Source organism: Rhinopithecus bieti, unplaced genomic scaffold (genome assembly GCF_001698545.2).
Source record: "Rhinopithecus bieti isolate Rb0 unplaced genomic scaffold, ASM169854v2 scaffold_72467, whole genome shotgun sequence".
Classification (NCBI taxonomy): domain Eukaryota; kingdom Metazoa; phylum Chordata; class Mammalia; order Primates; family Cercopithecidae; genus Rhinopithecus; species Rhinopithecus bieti.
Genome location: NW_016826821.1, coordinates 480,374 through 493,976, shown reverse-complemented (window position 1 = coordinate 493,976; position 13,603 = coordinate 480,374). Strand labels below are relative to the sequence as shown.

The 13,603-nt window shown below is 45.0% G+C and overlaps 1 long non-coding RNA gene across 1 annotated transcript; it reads left to right on the top strand.

Moving 5' to 3' along the window:
* The first annotated feature begins 780 nt into the window (after positions 1-780).
* LOC108523150 (uncharacterized) lies at positions 781-7,207 on the top strand. The gene is made up of 3 exons (XR_001883723.1): positions 781-849; positions 2,091-2,269; positions 6,966-7,207. It is a non-coding gene; the product is annotated as an uncharacterized LOC108523150 (long non-coding RNA).
* Positions 7,208-13,603: the final 6,396 nt, after the last annotated feature.

Here is a 13,603-nt window from a genome sequence, read left to right as displayed (position 1 = left end):
AATTATTATTATGAATGGAACGACTACAGGTATTCAAGTTGAATGTCAAGGATCCCCCCTGACAAACAGCACAGACCCAACCAGCTTAGGTTCCCAACTCTGGGAATCCTTTGTCTGCTTCCTGAGGCTTGTGCAGATGAACATGCAAGGGCTTGCTGTGCCATCATCAGCTGGGGCTGTTGTCAGTCAATAAATAACCCATTGCTCAATGAGTTAGGATAGAAAGTAGACCTTCTGCACTCAAAATGTGGCAGTTGCCACCAAATGACATGCCTAGACAGGGAATGGTACCCCCTAGGATGTTACCATCAGAATAGACATGAGGGTGAGGCTGGTGAATCAAGGGGCAGAGAAGCAGGAGTGAACAAGGATTTGGTGTTAGGAAGTCTGGGCTGGCTGAAGTGCCTACCCCACCACTTTCTCAATGGCTGACCTTGACAGTGATGCAAGCTTTCATCCTCTGTAAAGTGACGGTGTAATCTATACCCCTGGGTCATCATAGAATTGATATATGGTTGGAAGGTGATAAGGCTAGTGAACATTTTCTTCATTCATTCATTCATTCATTCATTCATCTTCTATGTGCCAGGCACTATGCTAGGCTCTTGGAGAGCGCACAAACATAAAACAAATAATCTCATGGATAACTATATAATTACAACTCTAATAAGTGCAATAGAAGGTTGAGACATAACTGAGAGGGGCCCACTCTGTCCTGGGGCGGTGAGGAAGACATCATCAGTGTAAGGATTATGTTCTATGACTTCATAAAACCTTTGAAATGCACAGCACATACCAGGCTCTTCTTTCCCAAACCTAGTGCCATTTGGTGGCATTTGCCCCGACATAGTAAGTTGTTAGCCTTTCAGGTATAAAGGTTAGGGTATAGAGAATTTTGTTTCTTAAGGTGATAATTTTATTTCTTAAGATAAGAATGAACTCTTCAAATGGTGTCACTCAGTTGGGAACACACCTTTATATGGAGCTAAAGAAAGGACTGCAGAGAGGAAAATGGACATTTATTGCACCTCTGTTTGCCTGCCACTGCGCTTGGCACTTTATTCTTACAACAACCTGCAGGGATAGTGTTAGGTTTGCCATTTTATAGATAAGGAATCTGAGGCTTAGAGAAGTTGAATCTTTTCTAGTTCATGAGGAATCCGGATGATTTTGTCTCCAAGGCCCAGGCAAACCCTTTTCATGGCTGTCCTACAGATGCCTCAGATTGGTACGTTTTCTTACTGGGTGCCTCTAAGAGGAGGATTCTCCAGTTTTCCTTTTTTTTTTTTTTTTTTTTTTTTTTTTTTTTTTTTTTTTGGACAGAGTCTCTGTCACCCAGGCTACAGTGCAGTGGTGTGATCTCTGCTCACTGCAACCTCTGCCTCCTGGGTTGAAGTGATTCTCTTGCCTCAGCCTCCTGAGTAGCTGGGACTACAAGCGTGAGCCACCACGCCTGGCTAATTTTTGTATTTTTGGTAGAGACGGAGTTTTACTACGTTGGCCAGGCTGGTCTCGAACTCATGGCCTCAAGTGATCTGCCTCCCTCAGCTTCTCAAAGTGCTGGGATTACAAGCATGAGCCATCATGCCTAGCCTACGGTTCTCCAATTTTCTAGATGCTGTGATCGTTTATTTGTTGATCAGAGGCACATGTACCAATTCTAGCAATCAAATAATGTTCAGCAGGGGATATGGCTGTGTCTGAGGGACCAAGGGACCCTGTATCATACTCTCTGATCAGTGGATAGAACATTTGCCAAAAGGAGAGCTCAGAGCTTTGAATCGACAAAGGTCTCAAGCAAAGGAAGGAGAATGTGAGCCATACCACATAGCTCTTTTGTTATATTAATGAGCTCTGCTTTGACCTAGGAAGGCCAGACAAGACAGAGGCAGAGAGGGAATGGGGAGGAAGGGAGAAGAGGGAGGAAGGGAAGAAGGAAGGAAAAGGTCGCATGGTATCCTTTGGGCAGTGGCTGAGGGAACCTCTAGGCCAAGACTTACATAGACCTATTGATCTGGGTACCAAAGTCTGTGTTTTAAAATATAGCCAGTTTTGTAGTTTTATTCACATTTGCTTCTTCCCCTTCACAGTAATGGCTTGGAGGCATAACCCCTGTGTGAACCCTGGCTGCCCTGCTCAATTTCAGGCAGGATCAGTTGGAGGACAGTGTGACCTGGAGGAAAGGATGCCAGGCTTCTGACTCTGCCAGGAGCCAGCAGTGGAATGTCAGCAAGTCTTTTGCCATGTTTCTGCTTCTGTTTTCTAATCTGTAAGTCGGAATAAGAATGTCTAACTCCACACAGGGTTGGCAGTGGGATGAGAGCGCTATGGGAAAAACAATAAATAACAGCATTTGTCCTACATGAGATGTCACTCCTAAGAGTGGACTGCACAAGAAAGGAAGTGTGTTTGAGCTCAGCTTTGGTTTACTAATCTAAGAAAATAAAAACTGGATTCCAACAAGGGATTGTAAACTCTTACCCCATACCTGACACCAGTTACCATGATGACTCTCGTCTGGTTACTTGTTCCCTGAGTCCTTCAGCTCCTACTTCTGTTGAGTGGAGAATCACAGCTCTTCGCTGGGACTTTTATAATGCACTCTGCGTGATTAATTTAAACATAATAATTCAAATTTCTATGCACGGGGAAACTTAGCACTTTATGTGAAGTAAACCTTGGTGCAATAGTGTCACCTCTTTCCAGGTGCATTATTCACAATGTCATGGTTAACTGACACTCAGACATTTAGGAGATATAATTAGACTGTAATAGCTTAAGGTTTCTCACAGCCTTCTCTTTTTTCACACCTACTGGGGAACCCACTCACCTCTAGCCTCAGGAATTTGGTCCATATCCTTCCTGTTCTTCTTGTTCTCAGTCTGAAGCACTGTCCTCTCCCACCCATCTTCTAAACCACAGTGTATTCACAGGCGGCATTCCAGTGAGCTCACAAGTGCCAATCTGAAGTGAGTAGTGCTAATATCAAGTCTGACAACTTCCGCTCGGAGTCAGGCAGGCAGAATGCTATAGGGGGCAGAGCTTTGGCATCATCTGAACCAGGGTTTTGAAACTCAGCTCCACCATTCACCACCCTGTGTGACTTTGGGCCACTCAACCTCTTTGAATCTCGATTTCCTCCTGGCTAAAGAGATGAGAGTCCAGCTGGGCGTGGTGGTTCATGCCTATAATCCCAGCACTTTGGGAGGTCGAGGTGGGTGGATTACCTGAGATCAGGAGTTCGAGACCAGCCTGGTCAACATGGTGAAAAACCCCGACTCTACTAAAAATGCAAAAATTAGCAGGGCGTGGTGGCCCATGCCTGTAATCCCAGCTACTCAGGAGGTTGAGGTGGGAGAATTGCTTGAACCCGGGAGGTGTAGGCTGCAGTGAGCTGAGATCACGCCATTGCACTCCAGCCTGAGCAACAAGAGTGAAACTCCATCTCAAAAAAAAAAAAAAAAAAAAAAAAAAAAAGAGAAAGCAAAAAATAGAGGGTCCTAGAGTAAGTATACCCCAAAGGGAGAAAGGGAGGAATACATTTAATCAGCTAGGCATATGAAGAACTTAGCATGGCGGCACATAATGAGTACTATGCAGCAGTCTTTGTCCTCTGTAGAAACATCCTGACTGGATGAAGGAGGGCTGTTTCTCCGAAAGTTCCAACCCTGGTTTGGGAAACTCCATCAACTTCCATGAACCCTCAGGGAAGAAAGAGTAGAGACTTCCAGATATCCCTTTCCCCCACACATTGGCCTCTCGTAGAATGTAACTTTGGTCATAACAAACCCAGTCTTACTACTGAAATAAGTTGAAGTCTTCTAAACAAGTAGGCTTAGAACCTCTTTACCACAGGAAATGCCTGATCAGTAGAATTTTGTAGCTAGAAGGTATTCCTGAGCTCAGAGATGCCACATATTATTGAAATTATTAGTAATTTCCTCTTGCTTGAGTACTGAAGCTCTCTACCATTGCAGAAATTCATGAGCTGACTGCTTCATTTCAGGTGCTTCCAAAGAAAACTGACAAGCAACCCCCAGTTGGCTGCATTTTAGTTTGCATTCATCTCCTCTGGGTGTAGGGTAATAGGAGCATGTAGCACAATTCTGCTTCTCTTCCAGCTGGAGTTTGTAGACTGAGCCAGGCCACCTTGTTTAGGCTCTAGTGACTGACAAGAGCTCAGTGGGCTGGAAGCCTAGTGCAGTTAACACTGCTGGCTTTGTAGCATGGACAGGTGAAAGCTAGTAAGCTTCCAGTAGACCAATTGAGCTGAGTTGCCTCTCTGGCCAGAAGCCAGCCCTGGCAGGGATCCAACTTACTCTCAAGCCCTGAGAAAGGGCTCAGGTGTATCTGGTGGCTGGCAGAGCAGGTAGGCAGCCAAGGCTTCATAGTTCTCACCCACAGCAATTCAGCTAGTGAACTAGAGACACTTCCCCAAGGAGACACAGTGTGGCAAGCCCACTGAAATGAGTAAAGAAATCTTAGCTACAGAGTTCCTTCTTTATGCCTGCCCCACTTGAAGTGAAAGTTTGGGTATCCTTTCACTGTGATTAAAACTGGATTATTTATTCTGGCGTCTCCATTTTTTGACACAGCTATGCAAAACTTTTTGATCTTACATGTCTCTGTTTTCTTTACTATCCAGGATTTTGTGGACAGTAGAAATGATAGCAAAATATAGTTGGAGTTCTTAAAGAATGTTCGAAGAATCAGAAAGTTCAAACCCCAGAAACTTGGCCTCTCTTTACAAACTCTGTTTCCCCTGAGGACAGTGGTGAAGGGGAAATACCTTCTTAACTCCATTTTTATGATAGGGACTATGCCACTTAATCCCAGTGAATATTTGTAAAATTATTTAGAGACATTTAGGAATGACATCAGAGTCCATAATTACAAAGTGTATTGGTGCTTGTAACTGTAGAGACGTTTGCTTTTAGTGGGTGCATCAGACCTGTCTGATAAGAAGGCTCTCTGGGTTCATATCACCCCTGAGATATCCCAGTTCACAGGAAAGAAGTCAATTCAGAGGCAGTGAATGAGAGAAATCCCATTATAATAGGTCTTACATAACTAGCTGTCAGCAGAATGGAACTGCTAAAAACTGGGGGAAAGGGCACAGAAAAGGTGTGGAAGGAGTGGTGCTAACTTGCAGCCATTGTCCCAATAAGAAGGAAGGTGCAGGGAAATGAAAGATAACTCCGTGGCCTCCTCCAGGGCGATGAGCAACATGGTGCTTTTGTGAAGATTCCACCCAGAGCATCTGACGCTGGGTAAAGCACGCCTGACCAAGACTGGAGACTGGAGACAGAATTTTTTTTTTTTTTTTTTTTTTTTTTTTTTTTTTTTTTTGAGTCTGAGTCTGGCTCTGTCACCCAGGCTGGAGTGTAGTGGCACCATCTCAGCTCACTGCAACCTCTTCCTTCCAGGTTCAAGTGATTCTCGTGCCTCAGTCTCTCAAGTAGCTAGGATTACAGGTGCTTGCCACCACGCCCAGCTAATTTTTGTATTTTTAGTAGAAACAGAGGTTTTGCCATGCTGGCCTGGCTGGCCTCAAATTCTGGCCTCGAACTCCTGGCCCCCAGCGATCCACCTGCCTTGGCCTTCCAAAGTGTTAGGATTACAGGCATGAGCCACCGCACTCGGCCTGGAAACAGAACTTTAAATGTTGAACTGAAACAGGGAAACATCTCAGCCAACTGATTTTTATAAAAAGTTATTAACAGAGAACTTTTAAGAGGAAAAAACCCTGATAATCCAACCTACTAGATCATGACTCTTCATTCTTACACGTTCCCTTCTTCTTGTCCATGCCAACAAAGACATTATACCTGGTTACTATGGAGAAAAGATACCCTATTGGATATACTACTTTTTAAAAATCTAACATTGGATTATAAACAGTTTCCCACATTTCTACATAGTCTTAATTATTTTAACATTGATAAAATCTTAAGACAATTTCCAAGAAGTCATGAAGCCTGGAAAGATTAGTGATTTAAACCAGGGAGTCAAATTTCTTGAGTGACTTCCTCTAGAAGGTCAGGGAACTCCTGGAAGGGCAGCAAAGCTACAACTTGAAGGATCCAGATACAGATGACGATAGGTAGACTGTTGGTAAGTCAGTGGCTTGATGGCTTAATGGAGACAACAACAGGAGGCGAGTATACCTATAGGGCTGGCCATGCTTGGGGAGGGTGCCCGCTAGAATGGGTCCAAGCCCATAGCCAAGAGCAGAAACCGCCGTAGTGGTGGTCAAGGAGGCTTCATTCTAAGTCCACATGCTGAACAGTGCTTCATCAGCAGACTCTCTGAAGAAGCTTCTGCACCTTGTAGCTCCCAAAAGAGATCAAAAGCCATGACCAAGACCGAGGGAAAGGTGGGGGAGTTGTGGGAGCTGGACACAAAGAACATTTAACTCCTTGTCCCACTTCCAGCAGCTGCCAATCATCCTCCTCCCACTCACTCCTAGCTCCCTTTTGCTCTCTTCTCTATTTTTTTTTTCTTTTTTAAGACAAGGTCTCACTCTGTCACCCAGGCTTAAGTGCAGTGGCATGATCATAGCTCACTGCAGCCTCGATCTCCTGAGCTCAAGATATCTCCTACCTCAGCCTCCCAAAGTGCTGGGATTACAGGTATGAGCCACTGTGCCCAGGCTTCTCAATTTTATTTACTTCTGTCCCTTTAACTGACTCCATCCCTCAGCCTGAAGAATCAATGGGCTGTGGTCTTTGGTTCCATACTCTACATGCTGTCCCGGGGGATCTAAGGCAGAGGTCAGGGCAGGAATGAACTCAGGTATCACGGAGAGATTGGTGAGAGCATTAGAAAGTTAGCAATAAAAATAGTGTTCAGGAGAACAAGGTGACATTTTTACTTGTTCCACTTCTGTATTGTTTGGAGTTGTTTTAAATGACAGATATGTTGCAAACTGAAACAATTACATGAAATATTTTTTTTAATTGAAGGAGGTGAATGTTTTGTTTTCTAAGAGAAAGAAAAGAAGCTGTCGATAGTGCCAATAAAAGCAGCAGAAAGGTCACTCAGCGCATGTGCAAAGACAAGGTATTGGGCAACAAGTTCTGCAAACCACAGAGTGCACAGAAACTAGAAGCCAGGAAGAACACCGAGATGCGAGAAACGGTGGCTGAATGATACGAGAAGGGCCATTTAAAGACTTTCACAGAGAGGACAAAGAGAGCAAGAACAGAAGGAGCTCCTAAGATTTGGGGAACTTGAGGCAAATAAATGGAATAAGGGCTAGGCGCAGTGGCTCATACCTGTAATCCCCCCACTTTGGGAGGCCGAGGTGGGCAAATCACTTGAGGTCAGGAGTTCGAGGCCAGCCTAGCCAACATGGCGAAACCCCATCTCTACTAAAAATACAAAAATCAGCCAGGTGTGGTGGTATACACCTGTAGTCCCAGTTACTTGGGAGGCTGAGGCAGGCGAATCACTTGAACCTGGGAGGCAGAGGTTGCAGTGAGCTGTGATCACACCACTGCATTCCAGCCTGGGTGACAGAGCAAGACTCCACCTCAAAATAATAATAATAATAAACAGAATAAGGAGAGCAGCCATTTCTGAAGCCAGGAAGAAATGTTTCAGATGGAGAGGAGCAGACAAAAAAGAGACAGGAGCAGTGAGGAGAGAGCCATTAGATGGCACTGCAGAGAAAACTGTTTGGAGTTCTGAAAATTTTTTATTGTGGAAAACTTCCCAACCCATATAAAAGTAGAGAATACATACTCAGGAGGTGGAGCAAGAGGACTGCTTGAGCCCAGGAGTTTGAATCCAGCCTGGGTAGCAAAGGGGGACCCCATCTCTAAAAAAAAAAAAAAAAAAAGGAGACAGTATGGTTAAAATGAATCCCTATATATGCATAACCCCTCCCCAGATTATTTTGAAACAAGTTCAAGACACCACATTATTGTGGCAGCTCTCAAATGTTAGCATGCGTTCGAATTCCCTGAAGGGCTCCTTAAAACATGGATTGCTGGGCTCCACCCACAGAGTTTCTGATTCAGTAGGTCTGGCCTGAGAATCTGCATTCTAACAAGCTCCCGTGTAATACTGATGCTGCTGATCTGAGGGCCATGCTCTGAGAACCATTGTAGTTAGAGTTTCACCTACAGATGTTTCTCTTTAAAAAGGACTGCCCTATTTAGACATAATCATGATGTTATCAGCACACATAAAAATCAATAATAATTCCTTAATATCATGTTTTCCCAATTATCCTCTAAGTGTTTTTGTTAACCAATTGTTTGAACTGGGATCCAAACAAGGTCTATGGATTGCAATTGGTTAATATGTCTCTTTAGACTCTTTTCCTCTATGGGTAGAGTTTGAATGGGCAGCATGAGAGACAGTTTGAGCAATAGTTGAGAGAGATGTGCAGATGTGTGTCATGAAAACAGTATAGAACAGACATGGTGGCTCTCACCTGTAATCCCAGCACTTTGGGTGGCTGAGGCAAGCAATCACCTGAGGCCAGGAGTTCGAGATCAGCCCGGCCAACATGGGGAAACCCCGTCTCTACTAAAAAATACAAAAAATAGCCAGGCGTCGTGGTGGGTGCCTGTAATTCCAGCTACTCAGGAGGCTGAGACAGGAGAATACTCAGAGGCTTGAACCCAGGAGGCAGAGGTTGCAGTGAGCCAAGATCGTGCCACTGCACTCCAGCCTGGGCAACAGAGCAAGACTCCATCTCAAAAAAAAAAAAAAAAAAAAAAAAAGCACAAACTTTGGTTTGGATCCAACCTCTACCACTTACTAGAGATACGTGAAGGCAATGAAGATAGTAAGTCTATTCATGGACTACTTTGACAATTATATAAAAATTACGCCTGTGGAGTGGAATCCATATATATTAGGGCTAAGGAATCAGAAGCTCTGTGACCTGGGGCAAGTACTTAACTTCACTAAGCTTCAGTTTTCTAATCAATAAAAAGAGAGGTTATAGCAGTACCTATTTTATAGGGTTGTGAATGAGCTACTGAGTGTAAACATCTTAAGCACAATATCTAACCTGTAATAAGCACTCAGACTTGGTATTGTTATGAAAATAACAATTATTCTAGCTGCACAATGAATGTCACTTCTCTTCCTCCTAAGTAGGAATGCCTTCTCAGAATCTTGATTTTCAAAGTGATGGATTGGGAGATCCCAAGCCATGAATGTGAGTTTGTGTATTTCCCTTCTTATTTATTTCTCAGTTCAGTTAAAGGCACCATTATCCTCCTAGTTGCCCAGATGAGGACCTTTGGGATCAACCTGAACTCCACCCCACATTCACTGTATCAGTGTTTCCATCTTAAGGTAGCTTCTGGGATCCATCCCCAAACAGAATGCAAGAATCTAACAGTACCTAGCACATGATAGGTCCTTAATCAGCTTTGATTATTCATATTTCCGCTGCCTCTGCTCTACTTCCAACCACTGTCATCTCCCACCTCCACTGCCCCATCCCCTCTTCCCTGGTCTCTCCCACCCTAGCCTCTCAGTCATTGTCCATCCTGCCAGAGTGACACACTTTCTGTTTTCCCCGCCTTTTCATCCTCTCCCCTTTCTTCTCTCCCTCTCTCTGTTTCTGACTGTAACTGTAGTGAGTGAAGTGTGTGGCTCACTCATTATCCATCTGTGTAAGAAGTTTGTTGTGTTGTATTTATTTGATATCCCCCCCTTCATTTCTGATACTCATTCCCCTTCCCCCCCACAGGCTGTCACTCTGATATTGTGATAATATATTCTTGGGTATGTACGTGAACTTACAAAATGTTAGAAATGTTTGTTCCCTGGTGCCACAGAGAAATAGCACTCAAACATAAATTTAATTCTCTCAGCAAGGCAATTTTTACTTTCTGCAGAAAGAGTGCTCATCGCAGATGGAACAATGGCGAAAGCACACCTGGACTGGGGAGGGGCAGGAGTTCTTATTCCTGATGCAGGTAGCCCCTGCTGCTGTGTCTAGGGGTTGGCTATTGGCTAGGGTTGGACTGCACAGTCTAAGCTAATTTCAATTGGCTATTTTAAAGAGGGCAGGGGTATGAGCCAGACTGGCACGGTGAGTAGTTTGGCAGGAAGGACCGTTAGGAACAGGTAACTAAAGGTGACTTAGGTCAGAGCAGGTGACCAAGGGTGACTCAGGTCAAAGCAGGTGACCAGAATGAGGCAGGACGGAGCAGGTGACCCAGGGAACAGATGTGAACTACTGATTAGGACTGGAGGGAAAGTTGTTTACTTAAACTAGAAACAAGTGGGCAAAGAGAACCAGGAAGTTAAACTTTAAAATGGAGAATCAAAGAATAAGAGAGCTGAACCTACTGACATGCTGATTCTTTGAAGAGAAACTTGCAGTTCACCATATTTAACAAAAAATATGTTATTTTGTGTGGTTTGGTTTTTAAACCTACCTACCGCATTTACTTATCCATTCCCCTAGCAAATGTCCCAGCTCCCTGCTACCAGAACTAATAAGGGAGGAGACCACCCCTCATATCGTCTTATGCCCAATTTCTGCCTCCAAAGAAAGAAGAGGTAAAAACTAAAATGCAGAAATGAAAGCCACAGGCAGACAGCCCGGCACCACACCCTGGGCCTGGTAGTTAAAGATCGACCCCTGACCTAATCGGTTATGTTATCTACAGATTACAGGCATTGTATAGAAATGTACTGTGAAAATCCCTACCCTGTTTTGTTCCTATCTAATTACCGGTGCATGCAGCCCCCAGTCATGTACCCCCTGCTTGCTCAATCAATCACGACCCCTCACACGCACCCCCTTAGAGTTGTGAGCCCTTAAAAGGGACAGGAATCGCTCACTCCGGGGGCTTGCGACATAGATCCTGAGAGCCTGAGAGTGCTTCTGGGTAGGCATTTGTCCCAGTAGGACGCCTCGCCAGAGCAGTGTGTGGCAGGCCCCCGTGGAGGATCAATGCAGTGGCTGAACACCGGGAAGGAACTGGTACTTGGAGTCCAGACATCTGAAACTTGGTAAGACTAGTCTTGAGAACTTGCCCACTCCATTTGAGTGGAAGCACGGCCTGATCACCCACGGCGTGCCTTTATTGGCACTTTGGTTTTGGTTTTGGTTTTGACTTGGTTTGAAGTGCTTGACAGGACTGGTCTTGGGAACTTGCCCACTCCATTTGAACAGAAGTGTGGCCTGATCACCCACGGTGTGCCTGTACCGGAACTTTGATTTTTGTTTTTGACTTGACTTAGGTTGCTTGATATTTTGGTTTTGGTTTTGACCTGGCTTAGATTTCTGGGTGCTCTGATTTTGGTTTTGATTCTGGTTTGGCATAAACTGTAAAAGTGTGTGTGTGCCCTTTTTACCCATTCTTTGTTTTGTGGTGTGCGTGTGGTGTGAGCGTGGTGTTTTGTCTCAAGGAAACATGGGTCAGGCACAAAGTAAGCCCACCCCACTAGGAACTATGTTGAAAAAATTCAAAAAGGGATTTAAGGGAGACTATGGGGTCACCGTGACACCAGGAAAACTTAGAACTTTGTGTGAGATAGACTGGCCAGCATTAGAGGTGGGTTGGCCATCAGAAGGAAGCCTGGACAGGTCCCTTGTCNCGGTGTGCCTGTACCGGCACTTTGGTTTTGTTTTGACTTGACTTGGTTGCTTGATATTTTGGTTTTGGTTTTGACCTGGCTTAGATTTCTGGGTGCTCTGATTTTGGTTTTGATTCTGGTTTGGCATAAACTGTAAAAGTGTGTGTGTGCCCTTTTACCCATTCTTTGTTTTGTGGTGTGCGTGTGGTGTGAGCGTGGTGTTTTGTCTCAAGGAAACATGGGTCAGGCACAAAGTAAGCCCACCCCACTAGGAACTATGTTGAAAAAATTCAAAAAGGGATTTAAGGGAGACTATGGGGTCACCGTGACACCAGGAAAACTTAGAACTTTGTGTGAGATAGACTGGCCAGCATTAGAGGTGGGTTGGCCATCAGAAGGAAGCCTGGACAGGTCCCTTGTCTGGAAGGTATGGCACAGGGTAACCTGTAAGCCAGGGCACCTAGATCAGTTCCTGTATATAGATTCCTGGTTACAGCTAGTTTTGAACCCCCCACAGTGGTTAAGAGGACAGGCAGCAGCAGTACTAGTAGTAGCAAAGGGACAGTTAGTTAAGGAAGGCCCTTGCTCCACCTGCCGAGGGAGGTCAGCACCAAAAGTCCTGTCTGACCCAACACCAGAAGAATCATGGCAGGAACTGGTACCAGCAATACCCCCTCCTTATCAGGAGGAAGGGCACCCCACCCCTGAGCCCACAGCACCTACACCTCCACCAGATGACCACACCCCTAGACCACCCAGAGTAGACAAGCAAGGAAGTGAAGCTGTGGGAGAAACTCCTCCCTTGGCAGCTTGCTTACCACCCAAGACTGGAATCCAAATGCCCCTGAGAGAACAACAATATACTGGGGTAGATGAGGATGGACACATGGTGGAAAGGCATGCCTTGGTATATCAACCTTTCACCTCTGCTGACCTTTCACCTTTTACTTCCTCAATTGGAAAAACAATACTCCATCTTACACTGAAAAGCCTCAAGCTTTAATTGACTTTCTCCAAACTATTACACAGACTCATAATCCTACTTGGGCTGATTGCCACCAGCTGCTCACGTACCTCTTTAATACAGATGAAAGGCAAAGGGTGCTCCAGGCGGCAACTAAGTGGCTAGAGGAGCACGTCCCAGCCGATTACCAAAACCCCCAAGAATATATAAGAATTCAACTGCCAGGAACAGACCCCCAGTGGGACCCGAACAAGGGAGCAGACATGGAGAGGCTAAGATGGTACCATGAGGCATTAATAGAAGGTCTAAACAAAGGGGCTTAAAAGGCTACAAATGTAAATAAGGTCTCTGAGGTCATCCAAGGGAAAGAGGAGAGTCCAGTGCAATTCTATGAAAGACTGTGTGAGGCTTCCCGTATGTACCCTCCTTTTGATCCAGGTAGCCCTGAAAATCAGCGCATGATTAACATGGCCTTAGTAACATGGCCTTAACAAAGCGCGGAAGTTATGAGGAGAAAATTGCTGGGTTTGCAGGTATGAGTACCTCACAGTTACTGTAAATAGCTAATCAAGTGTTTTTGAATAGAGATGCAACAAGCTGCAGAGAAAGCCGTAAGGAAGGCGAACGCCAGGCTAGGCAAAATGCCGACTTACTGGCCACGGCCATTAAGGGAATTCCCCCGAAAGGAGAGGGAAAGAGGGGTTCAGGAAGAATACCCAGTCTAATCGCCCACACTTGCAATGTAACCAATGCGCCTATTGTAAGGAAATAGGACATTGGAAAGATAAGTGTCTCCAACTGAAGGAAAAGCAAGGTGGTTTGGAACAAAAGACCTCAGATAAAGACGAGCGAGCTTTGTTCAATCTGGCTGAAGGGCTATTGGACTGAAGGGGACCAGGTTCAAGCGCTCCCAAGGAGCCACAGTCAGGATTACAATTAGGGGCAAGGACATTAAGTTTTTGGTCAATACTGGTGCTGAACATTCAGTAGTGACCACCCCGGTTGCCCCCTGATCCAAGAAAACCATTGATATAATCGGAGCAATAGGAGTTTCCACTAAGCAGGCCTTCTGTCTACCAC